Here is a 26,512-nt window from a genome sequence, read left to right as displayed (position 1 = left end):
GGCTGCTACAAGGTTGGGCTTACTATATATCCTGAGGCTTATTTTATGGTAAGGGGCTTTTGGGGTTACGCCTCTGTTTATTATCCCGCGTAGTGTGCAGCAATCCTCCTTGTATGCAGACCCATAATGTACACGATGGTAAATAATCAAGTTCTCCTCGTTTTTCGTCATCGTGTTGGGTTGGTAAAATTCGTCCATTTTCTTTTTTATTGCTGCTTTGTTTTGCATCATACCTATCAAGTGCCAATGTGGAAAATAAATGTGTGAGGAATGTTGGTGAAATTATAAAGGAATTTTTATGATTTTTCTCAATTTTTACCCTTGCATACACTTCTGTAGTTTTATTTTATTTATTTTTTTTTTTTTGTACAGGCCCACTTCATTTTTACTCTCAGATATATTCACTTCAACCTTGCACAACTTGGATCTTCTCCAACTTAGAGCAAGTGCATAGCGAGTGACTAGTTAGTGCGTAAAGGCAACAGATAACGAAATAAGCTAATGACTGGGCAAAATGCCTCGCCCGTCGTCTGCAAGATGTCTCCGCCACACGTTGATATCGAATAACAACGAACAGAATTAACGAGGCAAAAAACGTAGTATTTTCTTTAATTCGTTTTTATGGATTTTCAAAGAAAACGACTATTATGGTAAACTATAGTAAAAAGGTATTTTGTATAAAAAAATAAAACTAAACTAAATTATAAATTAAGAAACTTGAAAGGCACCACACTTTTATAGCTTTTAAGAACTCTTTCATAAAGTGTTTGGTGTGGCTGTCTAACCGACAGCCGGTTTCCAACTTTCTTAAGTGAACTACTACTTGTTGCTCCGACAGTTTTTTATGAGGATACGCTTGTATTTTGTCGGATCCGATAACAGAAAATTTAATCAGATTACGACCTAAAAAGGTAACAATACCGCCCCCATCCCCCTCCCGACTCCCCCCTCCGCCATCGCAAACCAGCCCGATAAACTAATCCTCCCCCGCAAACTCCATAGCAAACAGTATACCTTGTACGCCAAAATTATGACCTAACAGTACTGAAGTCGGTTCCATGTCCACAGCTTTTTTTTTAAGGTAATTTGGTATTTGGTTGCAGTTCGTTCACAAGTAAACATATTCTAGTCTCTTCAGCAAGTAGGCCGTTTGAGCCTAAAAGTAGGTCTATAAAGATAACTGTAAATAGTATGCCGGCTCAGGGACGTCACCTGGTCTCTAAAATGGGATTTAACATTTCCAACATTTGTGATATCGCTACCTATAAAACTTGGAGGAAAAGTTTTGGGAGACAATTGATAGGCTAGCCCATGTTATCTCCCCCAAAACAAAAATGTGGGAGGGAGGGACAACTCCCGCCCCTCAATTGCAGAGGACGCCCATTCCTACGTGCTAGTCCGTAGCTGTGGATTTTTCCCTTCAGTTGTGTCATTAATTTTATTTCCATGTCAGTTTAAGCTTAGAATCTTAGCTTAGGCTGTTGTGTTTGTTGAAATTGTGCTGCAGTTGATCTATCCTCGGCTGTTATCCTGGGTTGGACAAGGTTTGTATGTTCAGGCCTGAAGACTAGGATTATACTAACCGTTTCCTGGCTCTCATGATTTTTTAATTCTCCATTTTAACCTTTGTTTTTCTCAGGCTCTCATGAGAGTATGCAGAATGAGAGGTCAGGGCATCTGCAGTCATATCAATAGGCAGCATTTCTACTATAGTGGTGGTCAATATCCTACCCTAACCCGGCCCAAGAACTCTCATAACCCCTTAATCTGTACTCTGCCTGTAAATTGGTTCACACTACAGGAATTTCATACCATAGTTTGTTAGATTCAAGGTATTAGATTGATTTAACAGGTGTGTGTATTAGTTCTTGCATGGTATATTTGATATGAATATGATGCATGAAGCATTGTGAATAACACAAATATAATTTTGTTAATTGTACTAGAAAACCATAAATGTAGTATTTTCTTTGAATCGTTTTCATAGATTTTAAAGAAAATGAATATTTCTATTTTATGGTAGGCCATAATACAAAAATGTTTTTGCATATAAAAAATAAAAATGTAGATTTTAACAACTCGTTAATAGCAACACGATAACTAAAAAGTAAATAAATCAGGTTACGACTTAAAAGGTAACAAACAATACCGCCCCGCCCCCCCCCCCCCCACTTCCCCAACCCAAACCAACCGCCCACAACCGCCATCACAAACAGTGCGGCAAAATTATGACCAGTAATCCTCTATTACCTTAGACCTAACTCTGAAGTCTGAGAGAGGCTTTTTTTTTTTCTAGTTCATTTCAGTTGCTAAACATATTTTAGTCACTTCAGCAAGTAGTACGCTCCATTTGAGTAGGTAGGTCTATAAAAATAACTATAAAAGGAGTGTTATTCAATTTTTACTGCTACTCATTTCCAGCATCTGTTGTCAAAAATTACCATTTATTCCCCTTGAATTTCCCAGTTTCTATGAAAATACGTTGATATATGATTATTTTGCTCCACAGAAGTAGTTTTATATTAACTATAGCAATGAGTTGGTATAAATTAGTACATTGATATTCAAAGTAATAAACCACTTTTTTTGCATATTTTGTCCATCTCTATAAAATTAGATGGCGTATAATTACAGTGTTGTCAAACTTCTTCCTGTGGAGACATATATATATATATATATATATATATATATATATATATATATATATAATATATATATATATATAATATATATATATATATATATATATATATATATATATATATATATATATATATATATATATATAATATATAATTTTCTTATTGTAAGGGCACATGCCAGTAATTTATGCTTGCCTTCTGGACGAAAGCAAGACGAAACCCTTTTTTTTTTGTATGTTGGGTTACGATTAAAGCACTTTATGTTTATTTTTAAATTGATGTTTGTCACGTAACCCTGTAATTTTGTAGATGTGACAACTGTGTTATGCAATATACTCCTCCCGAGTTTTCTTCTAGGGTGGAAAGGTGAAGCTCTCTGATTCTAGCATCTGACTCCATGAAGGCAAGTAAAAAGATATTCTTGTAGAATCCAGCCGCATCACCTCGTGGATCGTCGTCGCCATTGCAGTAACTTCTTCATTAGGATATTCTGAGATCCTGTTTGCCATTCAAGTTTTATTTCTATCGAAGTAACGTAACGTTTTGTTAATAATTTTTGCAGTAATGTGTTAGTTTTCTTGCTTCTTAACGTAATTTGAATAATTGTTCCGTTCTTTAAATATTAATTATATGTATTAAACCATTAAATGCGTCTTTGTGAACCCGTGTGGCATCACCCAAAAAGAATTGGTGCAGGAAATACAGTTGATTGTTTCTTAACTGCACTTTTGTTGAATAAAATGCAAGGTTTCTTGACTAAGTTAGTAAACTCCTCAGCACTTGGTCTCATTCAAAGCTAGTGCAGGAGGGCTTAAGGTTGAATGAAATCGTACCGAATGTGGCCCTAAAATTCAGTTTAGTTTCACCACATCTGTGATATAGCTAGCTACCTATAAAACTTGGAAGAAAAGTTTCGGGGGGTCAATTGATAGGTCATGTTATCTCCCCTAAAATAAAACGAACTGGATATTGGTACGGCAGCCGTATCCCTGATTGTAATAGATATTGGTACGGCTGTGAATTGCTCATGCACAAACCCTTGTTTGTGCCTCGGGCATATCAGTGACAGCAAGAAAATGACAACCTAGCAACGTGAACCGTGTAATAATACACCAGTTTCCACTGAAAAACAGAAGTTTTCAGGTTCCAACAAGCTGAAAAAGGCAATTGACGTTTACGAAGAGTCAAACTTCCAGAAATTGTATATCCGTAGCTGTAGGTCACGAACGATCGAATCGGCCCTGAAAAGGTCTCCGAAGAGGAGATTCAAAGAAGATTTGAAGCTTAGCTAGTAAGGTAATGCACAGCAGTCCGTCCAAAATGGAAACATGCTGTTAATATAGAAGTGATTTGGATGATTACTTACGATTGATTAGGTCGACTTTGGTAGTTTTCCTTACTACCTCATGGCAGAGCACGATTTCTGTGTACTTCAAGTCTTCTTTGAATCTCCTCTTTAAAGCTCTTTTCAGGGCCGATTCGATCGTTCGTGACCTACAGACATACAGTTTCTGGAAGTTTGACTCCCCGTAGACGTCTACTGTTTTTTTCATCTCGTTGAAACCTGAAAACATCTGTTTTTCGACGAAAACTGATGTATTATTGCATGGTTCAGAGGCGATTCAAAGAAGATATGAAGTACACAGATAATTAGTTTAGTTTTATTTTTCATGTATATGGTCAAAATCTAAGTATGATTAAGTATTATTGTGATTTTTTATATTTCAATTTACTGTCAAAATGTTTTGGTGCTTTGGTGATGACAGTATGGTGCTTCACTTGAAATTTTGAATTGAACATGTTCAGCGAAACAATTCAGTTTGACTATTATTACTACCGTCGCTGATCTTCTAGTGCCGTACCTATAGCTCTTAGCAACAGTGTACGGAAACTGCTGCATGGCTAGCAAACTACCGTACCTACAGCATGTGAATAGCGCAATTCGGCACCACTGACAGAATCTGACTTACCCCCACTACACTTATGTTGTTTGGGATGCAGGCTTATTCGGACCATGGCTGATTCGGATCAGATTCGGACCTTAGTCTTGGCTGATTCGGACCATTTGATCGGCTGTTTCGGACCTTTGTTTTGGGTGATTCGGACCCATACAAATAATTATACCAATAATATTAAGGAAACCTTTGATGAACTTTCAGGCAAGGTGGGTGTCATTGGGTCAACATAACCCATAAACTCGCTAACTAGAGAGTTTATGGGTTATGCTGATCTAACGTGGTTGCAGAGTCAGGTGTGGAAAATGGAGAGCTGGCCAGTGTTTGGGCGCAGTATTAGGATAAACAACGATGTGGAGGGCTGGCATCATAAGCTGAACACAAAAAGCCAAAAAACGTAACCTCGCAGCATTTATTCACTTATATAGAGGCAAAGGAAATACAGAATCGGGTGAATTAAGCTTGTGTTTGGTTTTATTTTTTTAATACAAATACCTTTTTACTTTAGTTTACCATAAAACAAAAATAGTAGTTTTCTTTGAAAATCCATAAAAACGAATTCAAGAAAATACCAAGTTTTATGGTAAACTCGTTAAAAATAGCAGTTAATTCTTCACAAGATTTCATCGTAATTGAAGCTCAAAATGGTGTTTCCAGATATTATTGGAGCTTCGTTTCCTAAACCCGAAGTTACACAATTCGTCAGCTGACTTCTGTGGGCGGAGACATCTCACTTTCCTTGCAGACGACGCGGACGACGCATTTTGCATTTCGTTATGCCATACTGAACTCGTCATTCTTCTCTCAGTCATTAGCTTATTTTGTACATGCTGCCATCTGTTGCCTTTATTCATATATATATATATATATATATATATTCATATATATATATATAGTTCTATATATATATATATATACTATATATATATATATATATATATATATATATATATGTATATATATATAATTTACATGTACTAAGTAAATATACTAATGAAAATCTGGCGGGTTACAGTGCCAATCTAGCGGTTTTTCTAGCGAGAATTTAAAAATGCAATTGGCAACACTTTGGCCACCGAAAAGGTGATACATCTGAATGTGGAACTTTGAAGACTGTGGTTGTCACGACCCTTGCTGCCTAAATGACGTTACATACCCTTAGTGTAACTATATATCTGATTTTCTCGAATTGACGGGGCTAGGTTAGTTTTAGTTGCACTAGCCATTATTTGCTTTAAGTAGACTAGGTTCAACCCAGACATAAAACCAGGAGGTTTCCAATAAAGACATACGACTCTTTTTATTTTGCGTGGCGTCTCCTCGAGTCATTATGTATCCTTGAACAGACTTCAGATTCAGATTGAACTTCAGAGTAGGGCTATATTTCATTGTGAGCCTATATAATATAATATAAATATATATATATATATATATATATATATATATATATATATATAATATATATAGTATATAATATATATATATATTATATATAATATATATATAATATATATATATATATATATATATATATATATATATATATATATATCTATATATATATATATATATATATATATATATATATATATATATATATATAATATATATCTATATATATTATATGTTTAAAGACAAAAAAACTTAGCATCTCCAGTGTTTCAGTTTTCCTTCGTGACTGTAACTTTGTGCATGTAATCATCACACTTTTAATTTTTGCGATTGAAAAACAAACATATATGTTTATATTTATATATGATGATAAAAGGCCCATGAAACACTATTTGAACGTTGCAACCTCATACTCCGAGCACTTCCTTCAGTGACAAGTCTCTGATGGAATGCATACCTACAGAGACTTACTGCCACAGCTACTTATTGCTTTGTAACATATCTACCCAGTGAACAGGGCACGGAGTATGCTGTTGCAACGTTCAAATAATGTTTCATGGGCCTTTTATCTTCATATATAAATATAAACATATATGTTTGTTTTTAAATCGCAAAAATTAGAAGGGTGATTGATTATATGAACAAAGTTACAGCCACGAAGGAAAACTGAAACACTGGAGTTGCTTAGTATTTTCGTCTTATTACTAAGACATGGTCACCATGTCTTGTAAGACGAAGTACTTAGCATCTCCGGTGCTTCAGTTGTCTTTCGTAGCTGTAACTTTATTAAAATTATATATATATATATATATATATATATATATATATATATATATATATATATATGTTTTTATATATATAATATATATATATATATATATATATATATAATATATATATTATACATATATATATATTTATTTATTTATTTATATACTTTCACATAAAATGAAGACATTGCATCGTAGATTGAATCTTCCGTGACAAAGTTAAGTAGTCTGTTCTTTTAATAAATAATTCATTGTTGAAAACAGAACACTATATCTTGCTTATTGGTATGATTTTAAAAGAGCCCCAACTACTGAACAAGATCATAACGACGATATAACTTTATTACTGACCGGAGTTCGTTGAGGATATGGAATCAATGGTTATAAAATGTATACTTGTTAGGCAACTATCCATAATAAATAAGCTTTTAAATCACCCTGTAACTACTGATTGTTCATTTTAGGATGGCTTTTCGTTTTTGCTTAATATTTAATTTTATATTGAAGTATGTTTGAAAACATACGAAAGCTCATGCTATAATTACATTTTCATTTGTAGGCCTATAATACAGCAATGGAGGTTGAAATCACCATAAATTCTGTGACAAAAGCCGAGGGAGAAATGCCAGTGAGGCTTCTATGCCCTGGAAGGTAAAAGGCATGGAGAGGATTATTTTTCATTATTCAGAATTTTTAACAAAAGAGGGAATGTGGAACTGTGAAAATATGAAAAAGTCAGATAAGCACGACAAGAAACCAGCATTACAAGAACTGATAAGACGGCACAAGAATAAAGCAGAAATGCACCACGTGACGGGATCTAACTATGTATGACCTTGGTTGTTGTTTATAACAACCAGGCCAACGCTGAACATCGAAGACAGAAGGAGGGGCTAAGACGATGAGGAACTTACCTAGCCATCAGTGCTGCCAGCGTCGGCTATAAACTAACCATCCATGAAATGCTTGATGGATGCTTCTGTTTATTGCCTTGCCATTCATAAAATAACAATTAATGTTGACTGAAATATTTACCATCACTGTAAGTCATAAATATTCTATCTACTTACGTAAAATTTACTACATTTGATGAACCAGAAAATATATTTTTCGACCTTTGAAATCAGAGGAAGAGAATAAGAAACGCAAAAAAAATATTTTTGGTCCTATTTTATCACATCTAAAACGGTGGTAGTTGTTATTTTATTTTTAAGAAGTTTTGATACACGCTAGAATAAACGTTCAGCTTTCCAATGATACCACTTTAGTCATGATAAAAAAATACAGGGGTAAAGTTAGAAAGCATTTTGTGGGAACTTTCAATGCGTCTAACTCTTCAACTGTTCACCGACGGGTAAGGTACCAAGACCGGAACAAGAGGTTCGACTCGTCCGGACCGGAGAGGGTTAATGTGTCCACATTTGTGGTGGTCAGCTTGTAACAATACATATCGCCAAGACTCTTTGCCCTACTTCCAGACAAAAAAGAAGCCTCTTATCATCATGTTTTGTCTACTCTGCTGAATTTAAGGCCAAATTGTCGACTGGTTACCTGCCTATTGGACTTTGAACAAGCCCTCCATAACGCATTTGCATCAGTATTCCCGGATGTAGAAACAGTTGGGTGTGTATTTCATCTGGGACAGTCTGTTTGGCGCAAAATATTTGTACTGGGTGAAAGCAGGAGATATAACACGGATGCACGTTTTCAGCTTAAAATTAAGTGCTTTTGCGCATTAGCATTCTTACCTATTGATTAAATGATGACGATAGCATCCCTTCTAACTTTATCTCTTATTTTGAAAATTCATACATTGGCATGTTACGAGGACGTGGTCATCGTCAACAAAGAGAAACTCCTAAGTTTCCTATCCATGTGTGGAATGTGCGTCAACGAGTTTTAAATGACTTGCCAAGAGCAAATAATTGGGTAGAAGGATTCCACAATGCCTTGCGGTCATCAATTACTTCAACACATCCTAATTTGTGGAAGCTTTGCAAAGCCCTGAAGACTGAAGAGGTCCTAAGCCAGACTAAAATTGCTCATGTACGACGGGGAGACTCGACAACCAAAAAAAAATCCTATCAAATTATCGATGCAAGACTTCAGAGATTAGTTGAGAATTATAACTCCGAAAACATGCTGGAGTTTTTAAGAAGTATTGCACACAATTTAGCATAAAATATTTTTTTTTTCAAAACTTATGTTCTCTCAATTATTTTTACCTTTATATGAAAATGACACATTATGTGATTAAATTGCCTTTTAAAAAGACCCAAAAGATTTTTACAAATTTTTTTTAAACTTATGTACTCTTGTTATTTTTATCTTTATATGAAACTGACACATTATGTGATTAAATAGTCTTTTTAAAAGTATCCATTCTTCTCATTATCCTTACTAGTAGGAGAATTTACCTATGGTGGAATTTTCTCCAGTGGAATATACCTAATACGCCAGTGGAAGTTACCTGTAGTGGAATTTACTCTAGTGGAATTTACCTATAGTAGAATTTACCTAGTCTAACTTACAGTAGTGGAATTTTCCCTAGTGGAATATACCTAGAACCGAGCAAGAGACCAGTCACTTTTGATGACCTTTCCATATAGAAAATTATTATTCATGACGTCACGTGCAAATCAATGTGACAGTGATATTGTTATTTGTACTTCGAAGGAGGCGATGATAGCCTTGGAATTAGGCCTATGTCGATTTACTAAAGGTTTATCCTTCGACCAAACTAACAACCAGGTTTTGACAATAAATACCCTTCTACTTTCTGCCAGACATAAGGCTTATTTTCTGAATAATAATCATAATAATAATAATAATACCAATAATGTGGAAGTTACTAACAGGTATCATCAGAGAAAGGCTATACAACTACCTAGAGGAGGCAAACACCATCCCCCACCAACAGAAAGGCTGCAGAAGGAAGTGTAGGGGCACAAAAGACCAGCTCCTGATAGACAAAATGGTAATGAAGAACAGTAGAGAAGGAAAAAAAACCAACCTAAGCATGGCATGGATAGACTATAAGAAAGCCTTCGACATGATACCACACACATAGCTAATAGAATGCCTGAAAATATATGGGGCAGAGGAAAACACCATCAGCTTCCTCAAAAATACAATGCTCAACTGGAATACAATACTTACAAGCTCTGGAATATGACTAGCAGTGGTTAATATCAGGAGAGGGATCTTTCAGGGCGACTCACTGTCCCCACTACTCTTCGTAGTAGCCATGATTCCCATGACAAAAGTACTACAGAAGATGGATGCCGGGTACCAACTCAAGAAAAGAGGCAACAGAATTAAACATCTGATGTTCATGGACGACATCAAGCTGTATGGTAAGAGCATCAAGGAAATAGATACCCTAATCCAGACTGTGAGGATTGTATCTGGGGACATCAGGATGGAGTTTGGAATAGAAAAATGCGCCTTAGTCAACATACAAAAGGGCAAAGTAACAAGAACTGAAGGGATAAAGCTACCAGAGGGGAGCAACATCAAACACATAGATGAGACTGGATACAAATAACCTAGGAATAATAATGAAAGGAGGGGATATACAAACACCAAGAGATGAAGGACACGATAGGAAAAAGAATATATGCAGAGACTCAAGGCGATACTCAAGTCAAAACTCAACGCCGGAAATATGATAAAAGCCACAAACACATGGGCAGTGCCAGTAATCAGATTCGGCGCAGGAATAGTGGAATGGACGAAGGCAGAACTCCGCAGCATAGATCAGAAAACCAGGAAACATATGACAATACACAAAGCACTACACCCAAGAGCAAATACGGACAGACTATACATAACACGAAAGGAAGGAGGGAGAGACTACTAAGCATAGAGGACTGCGTCAACATCGAGAACAGAGCACTGGGGGAATATCTGAAAACCAGTGAAGACGAGTGGCTAAAGAGTGCATGGGAAGAAGGACTAATAAAAGTAGACGAAGACCCAGAAATATACAGACAGAGGAGAATGACAAACAGAACAGAGGACTGGCACAACAAACCAATGCACGGACAATACATGAGACAGACTAAAGAACTAGCCAGCGATGACACGTGGCAATGGCTACAGAAGGGAGAGCTAAAGAAGGAAACTGAAGGAATGATAACAGCGGCACAAGATCAAGCTCTAAGAACCAGATATGTTCAAAGAACGATAGACGGAAATAACATCTCTCCCATATGTAGGAAGTGCAATATGAAAAATGAAACCATAAACCACATAGCAAGCGAATGTCCGGCCCTTGCACAGAACCAGTACAAAAAGAGGCATGATTCAGTGGCAAAAGCCCTCCACTGGAGCCTGTGCAAGAAACATCAGCTACCTTGCAGTAAAATAAGGGGTAACGAACACCAACCTGAAGGAGTGATAGAAAACGATCAGGCAAAGATCCTCTGGGACTATGGTATCAGAACAGATAGGGTGATACGTGCAAATAGACCAGACGTGACGTTGGTTGACAAAATCAAGAAAAAAGTATCACTCATCGATGTCGCAATACCATGGGACACCAGAGTTGAAGAGAAAGAGAGAGAAAAAATGGATAAGTATCAAGATCTGAAAATAGAAATAAGAAGGATATGGGATATGCCAGTGGAAATCGTACCCATAATCATAGGAGCACTAGGCACGATCCCAAGATCCCTGAAAAGGAATCTAGAAAAACTAGAGGCTGAAGTAGCTCCAGGACTCATGGAGAAGAGTGTGATCCTTGAAACGGCACACATAGTAAGAAAAGTGATGGACTCCTAAGGAGGTAGGATGCAACCTGGAACCCCACACTATAAATACCACCCAGTTGAATTGGAGGACTGTGATAGTGCAAAAAAAAAAAAAAAAAAAAAAGTATAATAATAATAAATAATAATAATAATAATAATAATAATAATATAATAATAATTAAACAACACAATAGAAGATGTAAAACAGAGGCTTAAGGCCAAAGCACATAAGATCCAACGGTACATAAACAGGAATAAGGGATACCAACAGAACAAACTATTCGGAACCAACCAGAAAAAGACTATACAGCCAACTAAGAGGGGAAGACAACCACCCAGAAATTCCTGAAGCCGAACCAAGTAAGAGACTCTGGGAAAACATATGGAGCAATCCGGTATCACACAACAAACATGCAACATGGCTCCAGGAAGTCAAGGAAGAAGAAACAGGGAGAATAAAAACAAAGATTCACAGATATCACGACAGACACAGTCAGACACCAACTAAAGAAAATGCCAAACTGGAAAGCCCCAGGTCCCGATGAAGTCCATGGATCTGGCTCAAAAACTTCAAGGCCTACACCCACGAATAGCAGAACAACTCCAGCATTGTATCTCAAATCACCAAGCACCCAAATGGATGACCACAGGAAGAACATCCTTAGTACAAAAAGACAAGAGTAAGGGAAATATAGTCCAGTAACTACAGCCTATCACCTGCCTACCAATAATGTGGAAGTTACTAACAGGTATCATCAGTGAAAGGCTATACAACTACCTAGAGGAGACACAAACATCCCCCACCAACAGAAAGGCTGCAGAAGGAAGTGTAGGGGCACAAAAGGACCAGCTCCTGATAGACAAAATGGTAATGAAGAACAGTAGGAGAAGGAAAACCAACCTAAGCATGGCATGGATAGACTATAAGAAAGCCTTCGACATGATACACACATGGCTAATAGAATGCCTGAAAATATATGGGGCAGAGGAAAATACCATCAGCTTCCTCAAAAATACAATGCGCAACTGGAATACAATACTTACAAGCTCTGGAATATGACTAGCAGAGGTTAATATCAGGAGAGGGATCTTCCAGGGCGACTCACTGTCCCCACTACTCTTCGTAGTAGCCATGATTCCCATGACAAAAGTACTACAGAAGATGGATGCCGGGTACCAACTCAAGAAAAGAGGCAACAGAATCAACCATCTGATGTTCATGGACGACATCAAGCTGTATGGTAAGAGCATCAAGGAAATAGATACCCTAATCCAGACTGTAAGGATTGTATCTGGGGACATCAGGATGGAGTTTGGAATAGAAAAATCGCCCTTAGTCAACATACAAAAAAGGCAAAGTAACGAGAACTGAAGGGATAAAGCTACCAGATGGGAGCAACATCAAACACATAGATGAGACAGGATACAAATACCTGGGAATAATGGAAGGAGGAGATATAAAACACCAAGAGATGAAGGACACGATCAGGAAAGAATATATGCAGAGACTCAAGGCGATACTCAAGTCAAAACTCAACGCAGGAAATATGATAAAAGCCATAAACACATGGGCAGTGCCAGTAATCAGATACAGCGCAGGAATAGTGGAATGGACGAAGGCAGAACTCCGCAGCATAGATCAGAAAACCAGGAAACATATGACAATACACAAAGCACTACACCCAAGAGCAAATACGGACAGACTATACATAACACGAAAGGAAGGAGGGAGAGGACCACTAAGTATAGAGGACTGCGTCAACATCGAAAACAGAGCACTGGGGCAATATCTGAAAACCAGTGAAGACGAGTGGCTAAAGAGTGCATGGGAAGAAGGACTAATAAAAGCAGACGAAGACCCAGAAATATACAGAGACAGGAGAAAGACAGAAAGAACAGAGGACTGGCACAACAACCAATGCACGGACAATACATGAGACAGACTAAAGAACTAGCCAGCGATGACAATTGGCAATGGCTTACAGAGGGGAGAGCTAAAGAAGGAAACTGAAAGGAATGATAACAGCGGCACAAGATCAGGCCCTAAGAACCAGATATGTTCAAAGTACGATAGACGGAAATAACATCTCTCCCATATGTAGGAAGTGCAATACGAAAAGTGAAACCATAAACCACATAGCAAGTGAATGCCCGGCACTTGCACAGAACCAGTACAAAAAGAGGCATGATTCAGTAGCAAAAGCCCTCCACGGGAGCCTGTGCAAGAAACATCAGCTACCTTGCAGTAATAAGTGGTACGAGCACCAACCTGAAGGAGTGATAGAAAACGATCAGGCAAAGATCCTCTGGGACTATGGTATCAGAAACGGATAGGGTGATACGTGCAAAACAGACCAGACGTGACGTTGATTGACAAGGTCAAGAAGAAAGTATCACTCATTGATGTCGCAATACCATGGGACACCAGAGTTGAAAGAGAAAGAGAGGGAAAAAATGGATAAGTATCAAGATCTGAAAATAGAAATAAGAAGGATATGGGATATGCCAGTGGAAATCGTACCCATAATCATAGGAGCACTAGGCACGATCCCAAGATCCCTGAAAAGGAATCTAGAAAAACTAGAGGCTGAAGTAGCTCCAGGACTCATGCAGAAGAGTGTGATCCTAGAAACGGCACACATAGTAAGAAGAGTGATGGACTCCTAAGGAGGCAGGATGCAACCCGGACCCCACACTATAAATACCACCCAGTCGAATTGGAGGACTGTGATAGAGCAAAAAAAAAAAAAAAAAAAAAAAAAATAATAATAATAATAACAACAACAACAACACTGAGATACTGTCATAACAACGACATACTGGGAGCCTCTGGTCACTATACAGCTTTGGTCTATCAAGTAACTAATGGCAGAGTAAACAACATAATTACCGTCAGAAACCAGTTGACATCCTACCTAGTTCACTTTGCATAAACAGGTATTGTGGACAAATGAGAAGCACAGGATGAATAACTACATAAAATATATTTAGTACGACAAACCTAGTACTATTCAGAATGAAATCTGGGTTTAACAAGGAGGTCCCTGACCCTGTCATTGTATATTTAAGATTCTGGTAAAAAAATTCAGACCATTCCAGTGTAAATCTGTTGACCTATTCCTACTTACATATTCATGCATTGACATATTAAGTATGCATAAGGCCTACAGTAACCGTAGTGTTTACAGGAAAAATGGTTTTTTGACTGAATGCAAAATTTTTTTTGCAAACTCGTCTCCAACCTTGAGCGACCGACACGATATTTTTTACCTTCTAACTAAACGAAATAGCGTGCTGTTTCACCAACGCATATTAAAAATACTCTAATAGTTTATCATAAATTATTTTTATGTGCTGTTTAACACGCTCACGATTTATTTTTTACGTTTTCATTCTCATAAATAAATCATCAATATCCTATCCTATAATTCCTGTATCTTTAACTCGACGCGAAACCCCTTTTTTAGGCTCCTCCATAGGGCTGTTCTAACCACAACACACCCTCCCCCCACCCCCACGAGAACAGGAACAACAACAACTGCAACAACAACAAAGTAGTCTGTAGGATTACTTCCCGAGTAAACGAAAATAAACTTACCGAGTTCAGTTGTCGACTATTGCCATGAATGTTGAATGGCATTTAACCTCGACGTCAGCCGACGTATTTAGGCTTCAGGTGGTTCCAAGTGGTTCCTCCTCCTCCTCAGTCGTTGTTCCTCCTCAGTCGTTTCAGTAAATCCATAAAGCCGAATTGATACAAAAAAAGTTCGTCTCCATAAAAGCAATTTAAACGCTAAAACTGATTTCTTCAAACAATTACGAGTTTCATAATAGGAAGTGTGTCATCTTTGCGTCATATTGATAGCCACTTGTTTTGAAATTCTCTTAATTACTCAATCACAGATTTGAATGACTCGACAATTCGTCATAATTCCTATAAAACAAAAACTACCTCAGATATACCGCGTTGATTTCGCATTGACCCTAAAAACCAAGGCCAATTCTATTGCCTTAAACGCCGAAGCGGAATTTTAAAAATCGTCTCCCGAATGCCGGCGGCGTTCGCGAGTGAGCGCCGAAGCGATTTTTTTTTTCTTTTTTTTTTAATCACAGCACTCTTAGTTTTCAAGATTAAGAGTTCATTTTGGGCTCCTTCTTTTGTCATTGCCCGAAGTTTAGTATGCAACCATCAGAAATGAAAAAAAAAATCATTATCATATATAAATATTGGGATATATGACAGTGCGAAAAAAATTTCATATATAATTGTACACAAATCGCGCTGTGAACAAAACGGTTAGAGCTAACGAGTTAATTTTTTTTCGTTGTATTGCGCACATTTTCACATATAAAACTTTATGTAATGGCTAATTTAAAATGGTGCAAACATTACGACAATCGGACGAAAAAATTTCTGATTTTTTTCGGAAGAGTTACCGCGCGGACATATGTTTTAAAATATATATATATATTATATATATATATATATATATATATATATATATATATATATATATATATATATATATATATATATATATATATATAAATTCACCATAAATCGAAATATTGTGCTAGAGACTTCCAATTTGTTGCAACATAAAGATAAATGATTGAATATTACTAGAATGTAAAATGTAAGAGTTTTAGCTTACAATTGCGTTTTTTTACCATTTCGGTCGAGTCAAAGTTGACGGAAGGTTGAAATTTTGGCACTTGTCGTTATTTATATGAAAATATTTCAAAACTGATAATAGCTATAACCATGGGTTGTTTTTAGATGTATTCTACATGAAATTGCACACATTTCCATATATAAAACTTTATGTAACGGCTAATTTAAAATGGTGCAAACATTACGACAATCGGACGAAAAAATTTATGATTTTTTCGGAAGAGTTACCGCGCTGACGTAAGGAAATTTTTTTTTTCATAAATTCACCATAAATCGAAATATTGTGCTAGAGACTTCCAATTTGTTGCAGAATGAAGGTAAATGATTGAATATTACTAGAATATAAGAGTTTTAGCTTACAATTGCGTTTTTTGACCATTTCGGTAGAGTCAAAGTTGACCAAAGGTTGAAATTTTGGCACTTATCGTTATTTATATGAAAATATTTCAAAAATGATAAAAGCTACAACAATGAGGTATTTTGTGTTGTATTTTACATGAAATTACGCACATTTTCATATATAATACTTCATGTAACGGCCAATATAAAATGGTGCAAAAATTATGTCAAAGTGATGAAATAATTTCTGAGACGTGTTGCTGATGCTTTTTAGTGTGAGAAAGAAATTCGCGCTTGCGCGCCTGGGTAACGATTGTAAACAAAACAACGCCTTGATCCGTGAGCTCCCAGCATCCCCCAAGGCGCGATTCAAAAGTTTTGCCTAGTAGGCCTACAAGTATTTTTCCGCGAATTTTTAAAACAACTTTTTTATATCGACGTATATACGTCCAATCGGCACCCAACAGACAATTTACATCGACGTTTAATACGTCCAATCGGCGTTAAAGGGTTGATTTACTTACTGATTATCGATACTAATTGACTACTAAACAAGATACTATATCAACTCCTTTTTCAAGCTTTGCAAAGGGTTCCTAGAGGCGGACTGACGACAATGCTTCTTCCAAAGAAGAATTTCTCACGACCGTTGATTTTTTCAAGACAACGAATTGGCAATAATAGAGCGTGTATCAGATTTCACTTTGTCGAGGGACATTCTCTCTCTCTCTCTCTCTCTCTCTCTCTCTCTCTCTCTCTCTCTCTCTTAAGGGACTGGCTTTACCGATTTATTAAATTTTCTATTTGGATTTAGCGACAGTCATTGATTCAATGACGTTTTTTCTGTCATGTTCAGTAATCGAATGACTTGAATAATAATAATAATAATAATAATAATAATAATAATAATAATAATAATAATAATTAATAATAATAATAATAAAGAGTTGTATCAACTGTCTTTGTGGATGTACTGGAACAATACGACTTGAATCGAAATGGCCCTGAAATGAAGCTCACTCTGTAAAAAAAAAAAATGAATAAGTAAATAAAAATTCTACACTAATCCCATATAATGACATTTTTTTTATGCAAATAATTATAGATGGACAAGAAACTAAAAGAGAATTGTACCACTTAATTCCTCAAGTAATTATGTAATCTTTGGGACAATAGGATAGGCCTAAAACTTCAAAGGAATTGTACCAGTCAATTCCTCAAGTACTATAAGCTTCGGAACAATAGCACATTATATACAATTTACGCCGATAGCCAAGTACACCTGCAATATGAAACAATGATTAGAATAGGGTTAAGGAAAGTAAGATGGAAGAAAGAGAATATGAATGGAGGTACAGCAAAAGGAATGGAAGGGGTTGCAGGTTGGGAACCTTTAGTTATGCCTTCCGTGCACCAGGCGAGAGGAGGTGCACTTACGGTACAAACCCCTAACGGGTGCTGTGGGGGCCATGAAAACCAATGAAATCCTCTCTCAAAACAACACTTGAATGGCGTCGTGTAGCGTCCCATCAGAAATGCCATTCAATAATGCCCAAAAGCAACTGATTAATTATCCTGTTATTACCAGTTCCTGATATTGAACGAGACTGACAAATTCTAAGAGACTGGAGAGCGGTGCGCCATTTCCTTCTTAAAATGCTTTGATAAGCCATTTGTAAAATCCAGTGACTTGATAGAGACTTAACAGAGTTTATTTTTACTGCCTAATATCATGAAATGAAACTGTATACTGCAGCATTTCACGTCCACAAAACAAAACTAAAACTACGTTAATGATCAAACACTCTCGATAGTCAAACATTGACAAGGTCTCTCTCCGTTGCTTGGCAGTCATCTGTAGATGTGATATGTGTCCCAAGTACCGTTCCCCATAAGACTGGCGTCACACATCATTCTACATACAAGAAACTTTAGAAATAGCTATGTATTAACTAACTCGGCTACATTGACGAATGATCCCAGACACCGTCGTTAACTTATATTAAAACGTGTTGTTTAGTGGGATCATTCTACTCACTCGTGAGATGTCGAATAGCCAGGCCTCATGTTTTCCCTTATTAAGGTGTCCAGGAAAGTTTCCAGTTTTTTTTTCGAGCTTCGACTTCCATAATCGAGCCTAAAAATGACTGGAATGACTGACTAACTATGCGTGAACGGTTATGCCAAGTCCTTTCAAACAAACGTAACAAAAGTATATTTTTGACTGCCGCCAAACATCAGAAAATTCTTCCTAAATAAATAACATGACAGTTGCCACAGGAGGAACTTCAGATCACAGCAATGATCCCAGATGGAGGACGAACACTTCTTCAGTTGACCACCGATTGAAAAAACTTAAAAAGTGTAACGGTTTGGTGACTAATTCCAACAAATAGCTCTCATTACCTGGTCAGCCTCAATTGTACTTTAGTTTAAAATAATTATGGGTATTTCTACAGAAGCAATCCGCGGTGGCTTAGACTATGGCAATTGACTGATTCCTATGTTATTTGAGTTACTGTACAAGATTTAAAAGTAATATCCATTCGGCCGGCTGTAACTAAGCAGTAATTGACCTTTGAAAGTTACATAATAGCCGCACCAAACTCAAAGGGGTATAAAGTTTAGTTTGTTCCAACCAAACGAAAAAAATATTCCTTACAACCCTTGTAAAGCAACTAAAATAACATAGAAAATGAAAATCAATTGCCATAGTCTAAGTCACCGAAGAACGGTCCTACAGGAAGGTACCAAGTATTCGTTACGGTGAAGGAGATGTTAAAAACACAGCCGCCATGTTTAAATTCCCCTAACCACCACGGAGCCTCCATATGTTCACTAAGGGGGGAGGGCGGGGGGTAACGCACAGGGGAGGGCGGGGTAAGGTGGAAAGGTACGAGTTGTCTTAGCACACCCCACTGAATAGTAACATACCTTGGCGCAACTTTCGGTGAAAGCCTAAACACTCACTTTCCTAAAACATAATAATTAAGAATAATGTTTGGAGCTTACCTTAAAGGGGTGGAGGGTACAAAGCAGCAGCTGCTTTTAAGAATGCGTGGAGGCGGGTCTTGGGTTCCTCAAAATGCAGCTTGAAATAAGCAACAGCCAAGTACCCGACGAAGTTATACATTCTCCTCCCGTATCTTGGAGTTGACTGAATGGGGCAAAAGACCTGCTTTCTCAGGAGGCCGTGGTCCTGGCAAAAACCGATTAGTCGATCATAATTACCTGAGTAAAAGGCAGAAAAATCTTTGTAACTCATGTAACAATGTTACATGAAGTTGGCAAAGAGTTCCTGGTGAGGGGCTGGGGCGAGCGTGAAGTAGATGCAGCAGTGGATGTCATGGCGGCAGATTCAACAGTGTTGGAGTTCTACAGTTAGGAGGTGGCAGGAGGCCAGACCGTAGAAAACAGGGTAGGAGAGGTGGGGTGGAGTAGTAAAAATGCTTTGATGCTATTGGTTGAGGCAGGGTGGGGCTGAGGTAAAATGAACAAGCACTTAACAAGATAAGTTGGCAATGTTAAGGGTAATAAAAGTAAATGGGTAGTTAAGGAACTAAATGTAAATGTGGGATGGGTTCAAAATATGAAATAATACAAATACATATATAACGGGCCCAGGAGGGGGGGATTTAAGTCCTGGGTGGTAAATGTGTAATAGGGCCTATAGTTGTTTTAATAAATACAAAAGCTTGGCTATGTGCCAAAAACTTTATAATCTAATCTAATCTAAATACAAAAGACCAAATTAAACATAGGTTAGCATATAACAAAACTAATGAAACTTGTAGGGGATGTTGCCTGACCAGGGGTGGGGTTGGGCCTGCTGTAACCCCCCTTAAAGAACCCAAACCAACCTAACCTAGCAGGGGGATGTTAACCGGTACCTATAGGGAACTTAACTAGTAGGCAATGTTGCCTGGCCACAGGGGGCTTTGCCCCCCAGTACCCCCCCTTAAAGGCCTAACTTAACCTAGTAAGGAATGTAACCTAACCTAGTAGGGAATATTGCCTGACCAGGGGGCTTCGCCCCCCGTACCCCCCCTTAAAGGCCTAACCTAATCTAACCTAGTAGGGAAATACTAGGCCTAACGTAACCTAGTAAGGAATGTAACCTAACCAACCTAACCTAACCTAACCTAACCTAGTAGGGAATATTGCCTGACCAGGGGGGGTTCGCCCCCCCGTACCCCCCCTTAAAGGCCTAAACCTAACCTAGTAAGGAATGTAACCTAACCTAACCTAGTAGGGGATATTGCTGACCAGGGGGCTTCGCCCCCCCCTTAAAGGCCTAACCTAACCTAGGTAAGGAACGTAACATAACCTAACCTAGTAGGGAAATACTAGGCCTAACGTAACCTAGTAAGGAAGGTAACCTAACCAACCTAACCTAAACCTACCTAGTAGGGAATATTTGCCTGACCAGGGGGGCTTCGCCCCCAACTACCCCCCCCTTAAAGGCCTAACCTAACTAGTAAGGAATGTAACCTAACCAACCTAACCTAGTCGGGAACATTTTCTGACCAGGGGGCCTTTGCCCCCCCGTACCCCCCCCTTAAAGGCCTAACCTAACCTAGTAAGGAACGTAACCTAACCTAACCTAGTAGGGAAATACTAGGCCTAACGTAACCTAGTAAGGAATGTAACCTAACCAACCCTACCTAACCTAACCTAGTAGGAATATTGCCTGACCAGGTGGGCTTCGCCCCCCCGTAACCCCCCCTTAAAGGCCTAACCTAACCTAGTAAGGAATGTAACCTAAACCTAACCTAGTAGGGAACATTACCTGACCGAGGGGGGCTTCGCCCCCCGTACCCCCCCTTAAAGGCCTAACGTAACCTAGTAAGGAATGTAACCTAACCAACCTAACCTAGTAACGGGAATGTAACCTAACCTAACCTAAACCTAGTAGGGAATATTGCCTGCCCAGGGGGGCGGGGGGTTCGCCCCCCCGTACCCCCCCTTAAAGGCCTAACCTAACCTAGTAAGGAATGTAACCTAACCTAACCTAACCTAGTAGGGAATATTGCCTGATCAGGGGGGCTTCGCCCCCCCCGTACCCCCCCTTAAGGCCTAACCTAACCTAGTAAGGAACGTAACCTAAACCTAACCTAGTAGGGAAATATTAGGCCCTAACGTAACCTAGTAAGGAAATGTAACCTAACAACCTAACCTAGTAGGAATATTGCCTGACCAGGGGCTTTTCGCCCCCCCGTACCCCCCCTTAAAGGCCTAACCTAACCTAGTAAGGAATGTAACCTAACCACCTAACCTAACTAACCTAACCTCCAGTAGGGAACATTGCCTGACCAGGGGGGCTTGCGCCCCCCCGTACCCCCCCCTTAAAGGCCTAACCTAACCTAGTAAGGAACGTAACCTAAACTAACCTAGTAAAGGGAAATACTAGGCCTAACGTAACCTAGTAAAGGAATGTAACCTAACCAACCTAACCTAGTAGGGAATATTGCCTGACCGAGGTGGGCTTCGCCCCCCGTACCCCCCCCTTAAAGGCCTAACCTAACCCTAAGTAAGGAATGTAACCTAACCTAACCTAGTAGGGAATATTGCCTGACCAGGGGGGCTTCGCCCACCCCCCCGTACCCCCCCCTTAAAGGCCTAACCTAAAAAAAAAAACTAGTAAGGAAGTAACCTAACCAACCTAACCTAACCTAGCCTAGTAGGGGAAATAAATTGCCTGACAGGGGGGCTTCGCCCCCCGCTACCCCCCCTTAAAGGCCTAACCTAACCTAGTAAGGAATGTAACCTAACCACCTAACCTAACCTAACCTAGTAGGGAACATTGCCTGACCAGGGGGGCTTCGCCCCCCCCTTACCACCCCCCCTTAAGGCCTAACCTAACCTAGTAAGGAACGTAAACCTAACCTAACCTAGTAGGGAAATACTAGGCTAACGTAACCTAGTAAGGAATGTTTAACCTAACCAACCTAACCTAACCTAACCTAGTAGGGAATAAATTGCCTGACCAGGTGGGTTTTTTCGCCCCCCCGTACCCCCCCTTAAAGCCTAACGTAACCTAGTAAGGAATGTAAACCCTAACCAACCTAACCTAACCTAACCTAGTAGGGAATATTGCCTGACCATGGGGGCTTCACCCCCTGTACCCCCCCTTAAAGGCCTACCTAACCTAGTAAGGAATGTAACCTAACCAAACCTAACCTAGTAGGTAACCAAGTAGGGAATGTAACCCCCCCCCCCCCCCCGGTATCACCCTTGAAGAACTAACCAACCTAGCCTAACCGGTAACCCCCTCAGGAAGTAAAACTAGTAGGTAAACCAACATATAACAAAACTAAACTAAGGGTATGTTGCCTAACCGGGGGATGGATTTGGCCCCCCAGTAGGTAAAAATGACATATAAACCTAACTTTGATGGGTGTGGAAAGTGTTGTAAAATGTAAAAAGTAACCATACATAAACTGCGTAATAGTAAGGAAACTGGAAGGGAGGTGTAAATTGTAAATGTCTGTAAAAGTGTATAATGGAATATATTGAAATGTAGGTTTTTTATAAGAATAATGGCAAAACTATATTTAAAAATTATATATTGAAATGTAGGTTTTATAATAATAATGGCAAACTTTAATATAGGTATTGGTATCGGTGAGAAATGCATTGTAAATGATGTAACGTAAAGAGCCAGTCGTGAATACTGGAAAGGGGAGGGATTGACTTGTGTATAAATGATATATGGGAGTGTGTATGTAATATGCAACGCAATGTGCAATTTCACGTAACAGGTAGGTAGGTAGGTAGGTATCGAAACGTCCTAAAAACTGAGTTCTATATCAACACGTAGGCATTTTTAGGTGTCTGTCCTCAATTATAACATAATATTTCAAGTTATATATGGTGAAATGATTAGGTGGGGATATTTCAAACAGTTATTATACAAATACTATGGAAAAATGAAAAGGAATAACACTAGAATTCACATAACATGTTTAATAAACAAAATAGGTAAATGCTTTATGTAACTCAACGTATGGTTACCAGCCAGGGTTCCCAGATGACACCACTACCAACCAGCCAAAGTCTACCATGAAACCAGCCAAAATCCCGCCAAATGGTAATAAAACCAAACCAACCCAAATAACCGGCAAATATATGTGCGTTATATCTATCTTTATAAATGCATATTTTTTATCATATATATGCTTGTATAGCGGCATCATAGTTTTAGTTAGATAATATAAACTAATACAAGAATGCAGGAAAAAAAACGAGAATGAATTGAAATTTTGAAATGAGGCTCGTTCCCTGAGAATCCGGCAGCCTGTTTTGTGGTCATCTGGTGTGTGTGTGATTTTTATTTTAATTCCATCTACATATTTTGCTTAAATGTTACCAAGTTTTTACTGAAAACCTATTCAAATTCCCCAGATTTTCCTGAAAACCTTCAAAAAATTCCCAATCTGGGGAGAGATTCCTCAAACGTGGGATCAGTGTTTAGCTCAAATAGAAAGTGTTTGAAACCAGCCATAATACACTAACCAGCCAAAGTGAATTTTTTACCCACCAAATTAGGAAAAAAAGGAAAAAAAGCCAAATTTGGCGAGAAACTCGCCAAATCTGGGAACCCTGTTACCACCCAATCCTTCACTCAGTCCGGTAGCAATGTAGGGGTCATACTGTAACGTGTTTGGCTAAATACATATATCCCTCCCGTAAACCCCCCATTTCTTTCCTCACTAAGAAGTCCGAGTTTAGGCCAAAAGCTCCCTTACAGTTAGCGCATGCGCAGTAGCATTAGCGCATGCGTAGTAGGATTCATTGTTGTGGTAGTAGTGGTAGTAGACAAATATGGATGTGGAACGGCTCCACTATAGCTAGTTTTGTTATTTCTTATTTCCGCCTGTATTTCGTGTTTTTAAAAGTGATAAATGTGGGATAACCACAATAACACGGACAAAATCTCCCCCCAAGTGGTTTCTCCCCACGCCCAAAACCCCAAGGTTACCCACTGGGGGTCCCCCTTACCGTAGGATAGAGTTGGGGGTTTTGTCCCCACCCAAAACCCCGGTTCCCAATGGGAATCCCCTTTACCGTAGGATAGAGTTCAAAGGTAAATTAGAGTCGTCCGAATAAATATTACTTCAAATTCTTGCTCAGGAGGTAAAACTGCATAGAAAAACTGCAACTGCCATACTCTGGGCCGCCGCGGATAGGTACACTAGATCTACCTAATTATGTTTAAGTCAAGGAATACTCCCTGTAAAGAATTGCTATTAATCAGATATAATTCTTACCAATTGTTGAAAGTACCAAGTCAAAGACCAGGCTGCTGTTTTGAATTTCAAATCACAAAACTGCAACACAATTAACATTAAGTTTATGCTTTGTATTGCAACTTGATGTCTTGTATTGCAAGTTAAAGTCGCGTATTGCAACTTGATGTCTTGCAATGCAAATTAAAGTCGTATATTGCAAGTTGATGTCTTGTATTGCAAGTTAATGTCCAATAAGCACATTTTCTTAACCTAGTCTAAGAGAGACCTAAGGAACTATCACACCAGAAAGCCTTAGATATCCAGTAATGTTTACGTAACATTAAACCTTCTTAATCTCAATACTTGAACACTTGGCACCAAGTGTGCCAATACGAAATGAAATACAGCAGAGAAACCAAATACCTTCGGTGCCCAGTGTCACGTAGGAGGTAAATGACACCTAAATGATTAGAATTTCTCAAAACCTTCAATGTTTGGCGGCAGCCATTACCACTGACAAGTCCAGCTCGTCTCGAGCTAGACAGACGAATAATAACAACCTGTCAAGTTCACTAGACGTATCTATGGCAGTGAACTTTGTCGGAAACTAGATTTACGTTAATTGACGTCAGATTTCTCAATTAACATAAGATTTTTCTTTACATAACGACAAAGCAAAATGAGACTGAAATACACAAGACCATTTATACTCCTGAAGCAGCGATTCAAATTTTGACAAACTGAAAAGTGTCCTTTGAATTGTCCCCGGTGTTTTAACAGAGAGAGAGAGAGAGAGGGCAGTCAATTAATCCTAGCCTAATCTCCTTTGAAATCGAAGGAATCACGGTATTATCTTCTTCGAAATCCCAGGCTACTAAACGACAGGTGGGCGTGGCAGAGGCTTCGAGCTGTCAAACTCGCAAACGGCCGATGAAGGACTAACGACAAAGCTTTCTCTTCATTTCTAATGAAAGACACAGAGACACAGTAATGCTAAATAGCTTGTGTATAACGTGTGCCTCTGTGCTTCGGTATAAAAGGTCCCACACCTATTGGCTACTACGTAGCACTATCTATGGATCCTACCCACCGAGAAACTGGGGTAAAAATTGATGCTATATACAAGCGTCATGATGTAATTCTGGTAAGCAGGCAATGGCCCAGTGATCACGGTTGTTCCCCTATTTAATCAGAATGCTGCGAGAGATGATTATTCAGCAGGTAGTTAGTCTAGTCACCTAACGGACTGATAGATGATTTAAGCTATGAATTGGTGATACACTGGTTCAGCGAGTACGATGTTTGGTTAAATTGTACCTATCATACTTTTCAATTCAGGGCTTCATAGCACCACGAATCGCTACACTTGGCACTTTTCCCACATAACCCAAGACAGAAAACGTCGTCTGTCTGACATCGTCTGTGTCTCTGTGTCGGTTCAAAGAGCCCAGATATACGCAGCAGGCCTCTTTCTCCCTTTAGCACCTTAGTAATATTAAGACGAAAGCTCTGCTATGGACCCCAAACCACAAAAACGTTCGAGATCCTTTGAATCTACAGAAATTTGCCACAAGTCAGTTCCTCAAAAGGTATACTACAACGGTCTTCCAGCTTCTACAGCCTTGAAGCCATACAGAAAAACTTGGCAAAAGTGCCAAAATTCTCTATTCCGTGCCCACGATACCCCTTTCCATGACAGTCTTAAGATTCCCGAAGATCATTCTACCCTACAACAGCAAGAATATGACCCAAGA

Source organism: Macrobrachium nipponense, chromosome 37, assembly GCF_015104395.2.
Source record: "Macrobrachium nipponense isolate FS-2020 chromosome 37, ASM1510439v2, whole genome shotgun sequence".
NCBI lineage: Eukaryota > Metazoa > Arthropoda > Malacostraca > Decapoda > Palaemonidae > Macrobrachium > Macrobrachium nipponense.
The sequence above is the reverse complement of the archived record's forward strand: the minus strand, read 5'-3'. Positions refer to the sequence as shown.